The sequence below is a fragment of the Panthera leo genome, chromosome B1 (assembly GCF_018350215.1).
Source record: "Panthera leo isolate Ple1 chromosome B1, P.leo_Ple1_pat1.1, whole genome shotgun sequence".
Lineage (NCBI taxonomy): Eukaryota > Metazoa > Chordata > Mammalia > Carnivora > Felidae > Panthera > Panthera leo.
The window spans coordinates 16,766,113-16,779,830 of NC_056682.1; positions in this window are offsets into that span (position 1 = coordinate 16,766,113).

Below are 13,718 nucleotides of genomic sequence, written 5' to 3' on the forward strand. Positions count from 1 at the left end.
TTTCCACCACCTGCCTTAGAGAGATTTTATAATGACACCGTCTTTGGTCATTAGCAGGCAGGTACCACCACAACCGCTTCGGACATATGAAGGAAAACATGCACTTGGCCTCCCTTCTCAGTCCATGACACGGATTGCAGAGAGGCCTAAGAAAGGTCCGCAAAACTGATGAAAGAGGACTGCTCCGTGCGGTGTCTAAAGAGCGGGTTCACGTGTTCTCTGATGGCTAGAAGGGGGCTGCTCTCTCTGGCTCATTCTAGAGGTCCGTCATCGGGCTCCAGCCACTCAGCTCCCTGCCTGGTTCCCGCGGCTGCTCTGTCCACCCTGCCCTCCGTCCCTCTTAGAAGCCAACCCCCACCTCCCAGTAGGGGGCAGCCCCTTCCGGTGGAGGGGGCAGCCCCTTCCGATGTCCCTTGGCATCGTGACAGCCCTCCCTGACACTCCCAAGCACATTCTGCGCATGGCACCTACGCTAATAAGAGCGAGCTATTCCTTTATCAGTGTGGACGGATTGGATTTGCTTGGGCACGAACATAGGTCCCTGGGACCAGCCGTACGCCCGGGGTGCCAAGATACATTGACCGGAGGCTGCTGGGAGACGTTGAACAACAAAAGTAAATTTCCCCTGGTTTACAGATTTTATTGCAAGGACAAATTGAGGCTATTAATTTGACCACTTGATCCTCTGTGTAACCCAGTTAGCTTAGTAGTACAATACACATACATCCACGAGCTCCTTGGGAAATGAACTGTGTTAATAAGTTGAGCAAATATTTACGTAATATTTTCTATGTGACAGGCCTTTTGCTAGGCAATGGCAAAACGTGAAGTCACAGTCTGTCCTTTTCCTGAAGGGACTCCAACCTGGCGAAGGATACACGAACGAACATCGCCAAAACTATAAGAAGGCGGCAGAATGTTAAAAGTGAAAATTAGAATATGGAAGGTGAAAACTAGAGTACTAAAAGAGGAAGGTCAGAGTAGCTTTGCATAGTGTTACTTTTTCCAGAAGTGTTTACATTCCAGTGACGTGAAAGGTACAGTCAAGATACCAGCGAACAACGGAGCCAACATCAGGACCCTCCCATTCACCACACTCTCAGGGCAGTGTCCTCAGTATTGGGTCTCCAGGAGCAAGCAGTCTCCTCTAGACTGAGTCACTCGTAAACAGGTGGGAGCATGGCTGCGAGTGGGAGTCATTTCAAGTTTGAGAAAATCAAGGAGGTGCCCTTTGAGTTGCCTTGATGGGGAGGGGGGGAGGTTGGAAGACTTACACAGATAGGAAGAGCAACGCCCCCGACTCCCCCTGCCCCGCTCAGAGGCTATGTCGATGCTCTTTCCGTACATCTAAGTTGAGCTTGGTTTTCAACATTCTTCACATGATCTCCTCACATGCACCCTTTGTGCCATGAAAGTAAAACTTTGCTCTGTCCCTTAGATTTCATTTCCTTTTCCCCTTGTTTATCCCCCTTCAAGCCAGTAAATAAGTCCTTCCTCTGAACAGCACGAAGCCATTACTGGCACAAACAACCTCACAAGTGACCAGGAGAAACAAATTGTATGCCTCATATCTTTCACCAAGCTGGCTGCCTAGGCTTTCTACTTGATTTCGGACCCACAGCCTAATTTTATGTTCCTAGTTGACCTGGTCTCTCTGTAGGGGTTTATTACATTATCGTGGAGCGATAGCATGTGTTTCCCAGCCTCTGGAATCTTCAAGGAGCTCTTCCTCTCTCAATAGCATCCCTTTCGCCTGGAACTAGCACCCCCTTCGCGCCCCTCCCGCCCTCCCCACACCGTTTTAAAATCTTTCTCCTACTCAGCATTCCCTATCACCATCTGCTCTCAGGGCCTGCCAGAAGACCAAGGTGTAATACTACCTCCAAGTGTCCTGGCCAAGGCTATTTGCATTTAAATAAGTTTCAAAGCATCCCACTGAAGGCACTGCTCTCCAGAGATACAAGTGTAGACATCACTAAGGAGATGGAAGAGAATGGACGGTGTGGGAGACAGCGATGAACTAACATGGCCTTTCTCCCGCTTCCAGTCCCCTCTTCTAACTGGAAGGAAGGGATGATCCCATCTTCACCCCACCAGTGGGGTGAGAATGCCCCAATGAGGTCAGAACCGACTTTGATATCATATCATTTTAATTACATCCTTCTCGTGTTTACACAAACCACTTATGAGTATGGGACCTTCTAACTCACAAGGCAGCCAGGTGGGGCTAATCCACCTATGTCATGCAGGGAGTTGGTGGTAGTAGGCCTGGGATTTAAGCCAGGGCTGTCTAGGGCCAAAGTCTAATCTCAGTCCATTATTTTCGACCTACACTGCCTCAGAGGAAAGGCGCCTTCTTTTGCTTTAATTCATTCCTTGTAACCAGTATCTTGCTGTCCCAATACGCCTTATTGACCTTATTTTCTAAGATTACATTTTGCCCGTTCTTTTTATTCTTCTTTAGTAGAAATAAATTTTACATCATCCCAGGTATAAAAATGCTTCTTATAGTCGAAGCATAAGATATGCCTCTGTGTTCTCTTTTGCAAAATAATATTAATTCCTATATTCCCATTACCATCCATCAAAGTTGCAAACGAATTCCCTACAGTCATCCAATTAATTGGTTAATTTTACCGTCTCCAAGGCAATCTGTGTTTAAACATAGATAGAAGGTAATAATTACACATATATGAAAAGCATCTTTTTTTATTTTATAGTTGATTTTTAAATTTTAAAGCTAAGATTTTAATTTTTCTGTTACCTTATTATAATGACTTATATTACGTATAGCGAAATAGCGACTTTCCAAGTTTAAATAGTGATTTTCAAATATTACTATCAAACGCTATATGCATTACTTTTACTTGCCTTACATGATATTGCATAAATAAAATCATGCACCTTGTACATATTGAAAGAAACTGAAAATCACAAAGCGTACGGTAACAAATTGATGACGTCACAGAGGCAAAGTGTATTGAGCCCCACAGGCCATAATCAATAAATAAATGAATAAAAATGAGAATAAAAAATACCGCTGACCTGGCAATTCAGAAACTATCATCAATGTTTTAAAATTTCCCTTCTTTGAAAAAATAACTTCCTGAAGAATCTGTATTCCTGGGGAGAGCTTTCAAGAGATGTAATATGAAAAAGTTAGCCTTGATAATTCGCCGTGAAGATTAGAATCATAATGGGCCCTGCCTTTGAGACAGAGCTGGAAAACCAGCAGAACGCTCCTTGCAATCATTTCTGCTCCCTGGGACAACAGTTTCCTTGACTTCATTCAGGCCACCATTGACAGCCCACCGAAGCGCGATTTCAAATGTCCCGTGGGGGATAATGAACAGCTTAACCAGCAAAACCTTTCTTATGACCAGCAATTTAATGTCAGACGTAACTTAAATCTTGCCTGATGTATAGAATAAAGAATGATTGTTAGTCTAAATATGTGGTACCTGATGGAAGTCCTTGTTTTTTCCATTCCTTCTGATGGCTAATCAATCCAGACAGAGGGGAAACAAAAGAAGGGACTCACTCTAAAAAATACATGCTCCACAAAGCAATCTCATGCCTCACCTAATGCAATATGTTTCTCATGAGTCTTTTGTTACTCTGTAACATATTAAATTATCCTTTCAATTACCTTGGCAACTAAAACAAGGGCTCCTGATATGCTGATGACTGTTGGACAATTACCAGCTGTCAGTAATAAATGATAATTAAGGCATTTTAATTATTAAGCAGGAGGAGAATGTGCAAAGTGTTCGTTTTCTGTAAAACTTGTGTCTTAAGCATACAGGGATCCTCATACTGACAAAATTCTTTTCCTCTACCTTAGATCAGCAATTGTGGGGCCCTTTCTCTTCTCTGAGGCTGGTAGATGGCTAGATAAATTGCAGCAACCTTTAAGATATGCAGCCCCCTATACCCTCCCCCGCCCCCCCAGTTCTTTCCCTGGGTCTCTTTAGTTATATATGTAGCAGAATGTGACAATTTGAAGCTGCATTTTTAGCCGGCTTACCTTCAGAACAATAGCAACAATAACAAAGAGTCTGTCCTGATAAAGGGTCTGTGCACCATGAGCTTAAGCAATGTAAAGTGTTCCTTTATTCTGCTTATTCCTGGCTCCCCCAGAGGTTAAGCATCTCAAAAGGCTGGCATTTAGACTGAGAACAGGAACAAAGCATTGCTAGAAAGCGGAGAGATCTTTCTCCGGCACCAGCATCTCTGCTGTCGGTAATTCTTAAGAAATATAGCAACTCAATGAAAAAGAACCGATACCTTTGAATGAGAACATTCCAGCACAGGAATATCGTTGTCTTGTCAGCCGCTGTGCAGAATGAGTTGCTTGGGCATGCATCCCACTCTTCTTAGCTACGGGGTCTGCTTGGTGGCTGCGGCCAACACAGGGACCATTTACGACATGTGTGTGGTGCTCCTCTGCGATAAAAGGAGACTAACCAGCTCAGCTTGGTGCTGCTTGCCCGGAGGCATCAGATCTTTAGACCCTCGCCATCTGATTGGCTGCTTCCTGTCTCACTGTACTCCTCTGCCTTAACCTTCGGCTGTTCAATATATTTTCCCTGGGGACGTAGTCAGAGAATTGCCACTTAGGGAATTGATGGCAGGGTACACTGAACTGCTTTTATAAAGCATGTTCTATGAACATGTCTAATGCTTGATTTTCCCAAGTCCTACACAATCTACCCAGGAGGAACCTAATAAAACAGATATAATTTAACAAGAGCAGTTTTATGTTTCCTCTCTGAAAATACCTGGAGTCTAATGCACACATAACACAGTACTGATGTGATCAGGTGGCTTTCTCCAGCACAGCTTGTCTGTATGATCAACATTAAATCAAAACAGATGGGGGTGACAGGATATATTAAGAGGGGTATTAAAAATGCTGGGAGATGCAGTGGAATAAGGCTATTTGAAGCCATCTCAAGAAAGTGGCATAAATCACTTATACAAAATGCTTTTACAATATTCATGGTTGCTTTTGAATAGCTATGATAATGAGAACAGAAAGATCAATGACAGACAAATGGTAAAGCCTTTGTTAACATCCCTGGAAGAAAACAGTAACAGTAAGAAATATCGAATCTTGTTCCGTGAAGGCAGGCAAACGAAGAAAAGAATAAAAGAGTACACCTTTATCGTCTCCTATCCATATATTAAGTCGAATTTTATACTTTACTTTGGTTAAGGATGTAGTACAGGATATTAAAAAATACCCACTGGCATATTTTTAAAATGAGAGGCTTCAAATGAAGGATAAGTTGACTACATATATTTAACCTTCTCTCCCTCGTAAAACCTCACAAGAACTAAAATGACAATAAAGTTTTTAAGAACCGTGCACCCACGAGGACAAAGAAACAGGGAAAAATCGCAACCAAATTTGGAAAACTAGAAAGTAGACAGATAGGTGATAAGTAAACAGGAAAAGCTGAATCCTAGACTAGCAGCCGGGGAAAGTCCTAAAAGTTGACACAATTTATGCAGGCCCACCCCAAGAAGCTCTGGAATTGGTGACATAATGGACCCTTGGAAGTCAATGGGAGGTGGGGGCCTAATAACAGCAGGTGGCCTGACTGCCCACCCTTTACCTTAGGAGAACACCTGAGGGTTTTCTCTGGAGAGACTAAACCAAGAATGTCCCCGGGTTGGCATGGTTAAGAATAAAGGCACTTAAATGAAAATATGGGAGAAAACAGAAAACAGGCCTTCTTGACCACACCAAACTTTTAGGAGACAGGTAGCAAGGTATATACTCTTCAGAAAGGACATTTGAAGAGTGTTCTCTTGTGATTCTGACCATCCCAAAAGATAAGACTTAAACACATTAAAATTGGCTACTCTCTAAGAAATGACCTGGCCAGATCACCCAGCAGTGAAAGCCACGTTAATAAGTTCTGCAGCATCCAGTCTTATGTACCAGCAGATCAAACAAGGCTCTAAAATCAAAGCAGAGAACAGAACAAATGAAATAGAAATGGGAAAATAACAAACAGACAAACCAACATAGAAAAAAAAAAAAAAAACCAAATTGGAGGAAACACTGAGTGTAGAGGGAAAGCAGTTTAATGTTTGTTCATTTATTTTGAGAGAGAAAGAGAGAGGATGAGCAGGACAGGGGCAGAGAGACAGGGAGACAGAGAGAATCCCAAACAGGCTCCACGCTGTGGTTGCAGAGTCCCCCATGGGGCTGGATCCCACGAACAGTGAGATCATGAACCAGGCAGAAACAAAGAGTCAGACCCTTAACTGACCAAGCCACCCAGGCACCGCAAAGTAGTTTCAATACGATTTTTATTTCCCTTGTTCAATTAAGGGATGCACAGGCAGTTCTCACTTTGCATGGTTCTAATACTCATGAATATGAATTACACAGTTTAGTTTATAATACCATTCTCCTGGTAATACGGTTCCAATTTCGGTTACCACAACATATTAACTGTGGATAATTGCATAGAACACAAGCTTCCCTGTTAGCTCTTCTGCCCACAGTCATTAATAATAGATACACATCGTCATCAGTAGCCTATCACATCACTTCCTTCAAAGTCTGTCGGTGATTGGTCACTGGGCATCTGTTAGTTCATGCATGCACAGCAAAGTCTGGAGTTGTGTGACCTCCTTGTCTCCCAATGATAAACCCATGCACCATTTTCCAGGATGGATAATGAAAAGAAGGAATTGGAGATCCCAAGATCCCAAGATCCCAAGATCTAAGGCAGCAAATGAAATGAAAGATGATAAGACAGAAAGTGAAATTGGATATAAGAAAATGGTGATGGCAAAAGAAGCTAGGAAGGGTCTCTTGGAACCATACTGAGAAAGCCTAATGAATATAAAAAGTCAGGTAAAGTTGTTTCAACGTCTTTTAGTTTAAATTGCACCAGGAGCAGAAAGATGCCTATGGTTGAACTGAAGACTGTAATAAAAAAACAATAATTAGTTTGGCTAGCATTCAGGTTAGTGTTGATGTTGTTGCCATATTTTTTTTTTAAAAAAAGGTAATTACAAGGGAATGGAAGAATAAACTTTTATTGCCAGTAAATGCGAGTTTGATTGTTTCAAAAGTTGGCATGAGTTGATTAATGTTATGCTATCTTGTGAGGTTGAGAGAGCAGAAAAGGATGCTGTCATAAAGTTTGCATCTGGATTCCAAGGATTGGTTAAGGCAACTGGATATGATAATTAGCAGATATTTTATATAAATGTAAGTGTTTGTTATGAAAAGGATGAAGATATCTGAAAGGAAGTGATAGCAGCAAAATAATCACTTTAAAGGGCTCTTGGAGATATTTCATGACACTAAAATGGTTGGAAGCTGATCCAAACTTGGAAAGGAGTACGGCAATTCACCAAGACATGGAAAAGATATTTACTTAGTATTGTGGGTTATACCCTGAAAATATGGCAAACGTTGCTTCCAGAACAAAAACACTTCGATATTCCATGTTTTTAGTGCTTTAAATCACAGTATCCTAAGAAAGTATATGTTTGATTGTTTTTTATTTCCCTGCACATTTAAAACTTGTAGTAAGAGTTTTAATGTTTTGAAAAAGTTGTTTAAGTTTGCAGAACAGTTGTCATTTCCCCCACTAATAAGATTACAGTTTTATCTTGTCTGGTCATTTTTATAATCCTGTACTACCATGCAAAATAAAGACTGATTATATAGTATCTGAGAAACAAGAACAGGTAACTACAAGAAAGAAATACATGAAACATAAAAAAGCTCTTGGAAAACTCAGTAGAAAGATTGGAAGATAAAGTTGAGGAAATGTTCTTGAAAAGTGAGCCAAAAGGCAAAAAGAAAGAGAAACATTATGTTAAAAAGATAAGAAAATTAGCAGTATAGTCTAGGAATCCAGCATCTGAAAAACAGGAAATCTAGCAAGAGAGAATGAAGAAGACGCCAGGAAGAAAACCATCAAAAAATTTAAGAAATATTCCCATGAGTTTCCAGAATGCACATATGTCATTAAAGCACATGATTGCCTCATGATTGTAGAATTTCAGAAAATAGGCAAAGAAGACTCTATAAACTTTTAGAAAGAAACCATGAGTTTCATGAAAAGGATCAAGAATTAGGATGCTATTATTCTTCTCAACAGCAACACTAGAAGCTGAAAAACAATGGAAAACTGTCTTTAAAGCTCAGAGGAAAAATAATTTCCAATCCCAAATTCCACATCTAGCCAAATTGTCTCGAAGAGTTCAAATAGAATAAGACATATGTTTTGGATATGAGAGGTCTTTAAATTTTCCATCTTGAGAACCTTTTCTCAGGAGTTTATTGGAGAATGTACCCCACCAAAATAAGAGAATTAAAAAAAAAAACCTGGGACCCAACACAATAAAAAGGCAAAGGAGCTCTCCCTCCTAGAATGGTATTGAAGTAAGATTTCAAAATACAGAATATGTAACCAAACCAGGGAACAACCTGTCCCAAATGGAGCAGGCCAGAAGGTTCCAGGAGAGATGTTTTAGGAGGATAAATTGATAAAATATATATTTGATGTTTCGAGAGAAGATTCATACAATTGGTGGGATTGCCTTGGGTTGTATTAATTTTAAGTACAGGAACATTGCAAATAAATACTAGAATTAACTTAGAATTTTTAATGTGACTGCCTCTGGCGAACAAGAAATGGCAAGGATTGCTGTTTTTGCAATCACTGAATTTGCCTCTGTGTACATGTGTAACTCTAATGGAAATAAAAATTACAGCAGAATATTGAAAAGAGGTAAACTTGTAACTCTTCACTCACTGATGGTTTAAGTGGGAAAATGCAAGATTGATAACAACGTGAAAAGAAGGAATGGTGTTTAAAAAAGGAAGTATTAATACCTTTCAGAAAGATGCATAAGGAACTAATCCATTGAATATGGTTGCCGCTGGAGAGCAAATCTAGAGGGTCCAGGGTGGGGAGGGGAAACGTGTCTTCCCTATATATTTTCTATACCGTTAAAAAATGGATCATAAAATTTTCAACAAAATTAAATAATTTTTAAGTGATGAAACACCTAAAAGAAAGAAGTACACTTTTGCCACGTAAGTACTTGTACTTCTCTAGTAACCTGTTAATTTGGTCTTCATATTGAATTTGTGTTAAAAAAAAAAAAAAACTAAGACTTTGATAGGAATGAAAATGAGAGTAACACACCATGCTAAATAAGCGTGTACAATGTGACCTGTATAATGTCACAAACACAACGTATTTCAAAAGCATATGTAAACATTGTCCATCAAATTTCCTTGTGTAATGGGCAAGAAATTCCTTGAAAACTCTCCATAACAGAACTTGTTGGTTGTTAGTCTGTGGAGATAGAACAAGACAGATGCTAGTGAGATATCAACTTCTCACAATATCCTCAATGAAGTTTCTAAACGGATGTAATACTTTCTGGGAACAGAATTTTCATGGAGGTTAGGTTTCTTGTCATGGGAAGACTAGAAGCAGGTCGTATTGGTAGGCAATCTTGGAGGCAGAGGAAAGGAGTTATAGGGAGTTAGAGAAATAACATGGAATGCTTTTTGATGGTCACTTGTGGTGAAATTGTAGTTGTGGTTAAGGGCTGCCTGGCTCATGCATAGAAGCAATGGACGTGGTATAATTTGGCATCCCAGAATCTTAATTCTTAAAAAAAAATTTTAATGTCTTATTTATTTTTGAGAGAGACAGAGATGGAGTGCAAGCAGGGGAGGGGCAGAGAGAGAGGGAGACACAGAATCCAAAGCAGGCTCCAGGTTCTGAGCCATCAGCACAGAACCTGATGTGGGGCTTGAACCCACAGACTGTGAGATCATGACCTGAGCTGAAGGTAGCCCCTTAACCAACTGAGCCACCCAGGCGTCCCCCAGAATCTTAATTCTAATGCTTGTTTCGCCATCTATCAGCTGAGTAACCTTGGATAAGTCATATAAACATTCAGAATCTCAACCGTCTTCAATTTGCCTACCACACTCACTACCCACATTATAATAATCAAATGTCTGTAGATCCTTCAAAACTTTTAGTGCTAAACAAATCTAAGATAATCTTAAGACATAGCAGAGCTCTTTACGAAATACAAAAACTATATAATTCCCCCACTTCTCCAGTGGTAGTTTTCTCATGTGTTTCTTTTTCAATCCCATATAAGTGTGATAATTTATTCTATAATATCTGTTTTTGTAGGATACTTTGCTTGATATTGAGGATTATGGAAGGTAATAAAAGTCCCCAATATTTAAGCATTTTATTACTGAGTTCCAGCTTAATTCTCAAGATCATCTCTGGCTTCCATGGCAAAAATTTTGAATTCTACCTGGAATTCTCCCCTGCATATAATATGCTTGTGGGCATTTTCTTTCAGTCTGATCAATTTCAATCACTTCTTACTTAGAGGCACTTTAGAAAAAAATAACACATCTTACAATCAATGATCAGACATGCATGCAGTGTTCCAAACCCTGAAGTGATGAAAAAGTGAAATAAAATAAAATAGCATTCAAGAGGAATATACAAATATATTCAGGATATTTTCTCCAAATTATTTTTAATTACTTAAATATAAAATACAATCTCATTTATGAATATGAAAGAAGCTGTAAAATAAAATGTCCTACTCCTTTAGCACTGGAAGTATTTTATGACTTTATAAATCAGTTATAAACTTTACTTCTTAGTGACTGTTAAACAAATGAAAACAAAGGTAATAAAAAAAAAAACTTCAAGTGCCCATTTGATGACTGTTGGGGAATTTGGAGAAGGTCAAGGATACTCGTGCCAATTATAGAGATCTACATGGATTTGACAGTCATAGGAAACACCTTTTTAAATCAGCATTTTTGGTTAGGGAATAAAATAAGCATTCCTTTACCATCTGTTTTTATCTTGAGGATATAATTTATAAGACTAACTTGTTATAAAAGACAGTTTTCCACAAGGAGTATTTTTATTCAATCGTTTTACCCATTCGTTCACTTTTTCATCGAAGACTGAATACCTCCTTCATGTTGGTACCCAAATTTGTGTGGGACTGTGGATTTCAAGGTATAGGGAGAGAAGCTAGGAGGCACAAGTGTAGGAAGAAGAGACTGACCTAGCCAAAGTATAATCTGTCCTGTCTGTCCTATACCCTCCATTTCATACAAACACCGAGAGATACTACACACCCACAGATACTCTTTAAATTTACCTCTTCCTATGTCTATGTAATCCATACAAGAAAATGCTTTTTGTAAATTTTCTCTAGCTTTAGTTGCAATTTTCCAAAACTGATTACAGACTTTTCCTTAAGTCTTTGCTTTCAGAACGCAATTGAATAACAGAGTAACTTCTTTTGCTGTGAAACAGCCAGAAAATGGGCAGACTACCTATTTAACCTATTGAATTTATGCCTTTCTAGCAGAAACCGTACTATAAAGTAAGGGAAACTCTAAAGTTTTGAAATATAAATGTTAACTGTCAGCTCCAGTTCTGAAAACAGGGATACAAAACACACTTTTGGTAATTAACCAATGGTATGAAAAGGCAGCCCCTTTCCTTCCTCGGCATTGGTTTACAGTAGTTTAATTCTTTTGAGTCTGCCACTGCTTTTGTCTGTTCGCTTCAAAGCCATATTCAGCTGCGGATTCCAAACACAATGCAACTGGCTGGTGTCTGCTTACTAGAGCCGAAATCCTTTGTTTCAGAATTGCCTTAACAGCTAACCTTATTGGTCTAGATTTACCACCTCGACCTACTTCATTCATTTATTTTCATGAAAACGGAGACTTATGATGCTGATTCACACGAAAGGCACTTGTTAGACCAGTGCTCGGATAAAATTAATTATTATTCTGATAAATTGTTTCAGTCTTGTTAGCTCTGCTGGGCAGTAAGTGGAGGAAATAAAATACTTCTGTCTCTGTATGTAATTCTATCGAGCAGAGAGCTCTCTGCTTTAAAACATGCCTTACGGTGCCACTCTCTTCCCTGATAAAAATAAATCTCCCCTCAACCAAACTTGTGTTGTTTCTATCTCCTTCAGACACACTTAAATCATAGCTGCCTGCTGTTGATGCTTGGCCCCCACGAAAGCAAAGGAAGATGGGGAAACAGAAATTGAACTGAATGCGTTTTATTCAAAGCATCTTCCTACTTTGTCTCAAGGTAAGAGGGTAGAGGGAAGTTTAAAGGAGGCAAAGTAGGGTACTGAGAACCAGGAGAGAAACAAGGAAAATTCAGTGGTATGTGCACTCCGGAAGAAAGCTGATAAAGACCAAAATTCAACCAAAGGGTTATTGAAGGTCAGCACTACCTTATCCCCCCCCACCCAAGTAATCCTTTTATGGCTTTCCCTAGATGCACTCCATGATTTGAAGATGTAGAATACCAAATGAGTTGCATTTATTAGATAAAAATTCATCTCCCTTTATCTTTTATAAAATTACGTTTTATTGAGATGTAATCAACATATAACATTATAATACTTTCAGGCAGGCAACATCATGATTTGGTATTTGTATACATTGCAAAATGACCATTGATGTGGGAAACAAAGGCAAAAGAAAAAAACTGAAATTTCCTTGCCAACTTAAAGCCCGTTGACAAGTCCTTGAGACAGGTAGAGTGACCTTCCTTTAGGAACTCAACTGCCTCCATGTTAAGACTTTCCTAAGGGCAAGAGGCAACCTTATCCTAATATCATCCCAACCTCCAGGATCCTGTAAGTCTCCTTTAACATAAAATTCCTTTGGAAACTTCCTTCATATCTACCTCCCAATATATATGTTAGCAATCATCCTCCAGGCATACAGCCCACTGATATACATCTGAAGGGTCTCATGACTAAGGTTTTAGTAAACAGTAATAAATGGCCATTTCCTAACAATAGCCAGCCCCCTCAAGGTCCTGGAAACCTTGCTTCCAAAATTCCTTCGAGATTTACACTATCCCTAACCCTCTGTCAACTTGAAGGTGTATAATTAATTGTTCCTGACGCCCCATTGCAGCTCTTTCCACCCACGGGTCCTGTCCTGTGCTTTAATAAAACCACCTGCTTGCACCAAAGACTTCTCAAGAATTCTTTCTTGACTGTTTGCTTTGAACCCCAACATTTCCATGTCAATCATCACGTTAAGTCTAGTTAACATCCACCACCATACATAGTTACAACATTTGTTTTCTTGTGATGAGAATTTGTATGACTCCTTTGATCTTTAATAGATCAAATATGAATAGAATCAATAAAGCATAAGTCAGCATGAGATAACTGGAGATACCTTGGCTAGCTGATACATTTCCAGTCGAAATCTAGAACTTTAAAATTGTGTATAAGCTTTTGCTGTGATGGAAAATTACAATACCCATTATATTTTTAAAAAAATTTTTTTTAAACATTTATTTATTTTTGAGACAGAGAGAGACAGAGCATGAACGGGGGAGGGTCAGAGAGAGAGGGAGACACAGAATCCGAAACAGGCTCCAGGCTCTGAGCCGTCAGCCCAGAGCCCGATGCGGGGCTCGAACTCACATACCACGAGATCGTGACCTGAGCCGAAGTCGGGCGCTTAACCGACTGAGCCACCCAGGCGCCCCAATACCCATTATATTTTTAACATATTGAACATTCATGTATATCCCATTCTTAATTTCTCAGGTGAGAATCCCACGGTGAAAGTCAATTCCTGATGGAAACAATGGAGCTGATCATTAAATTGAAAA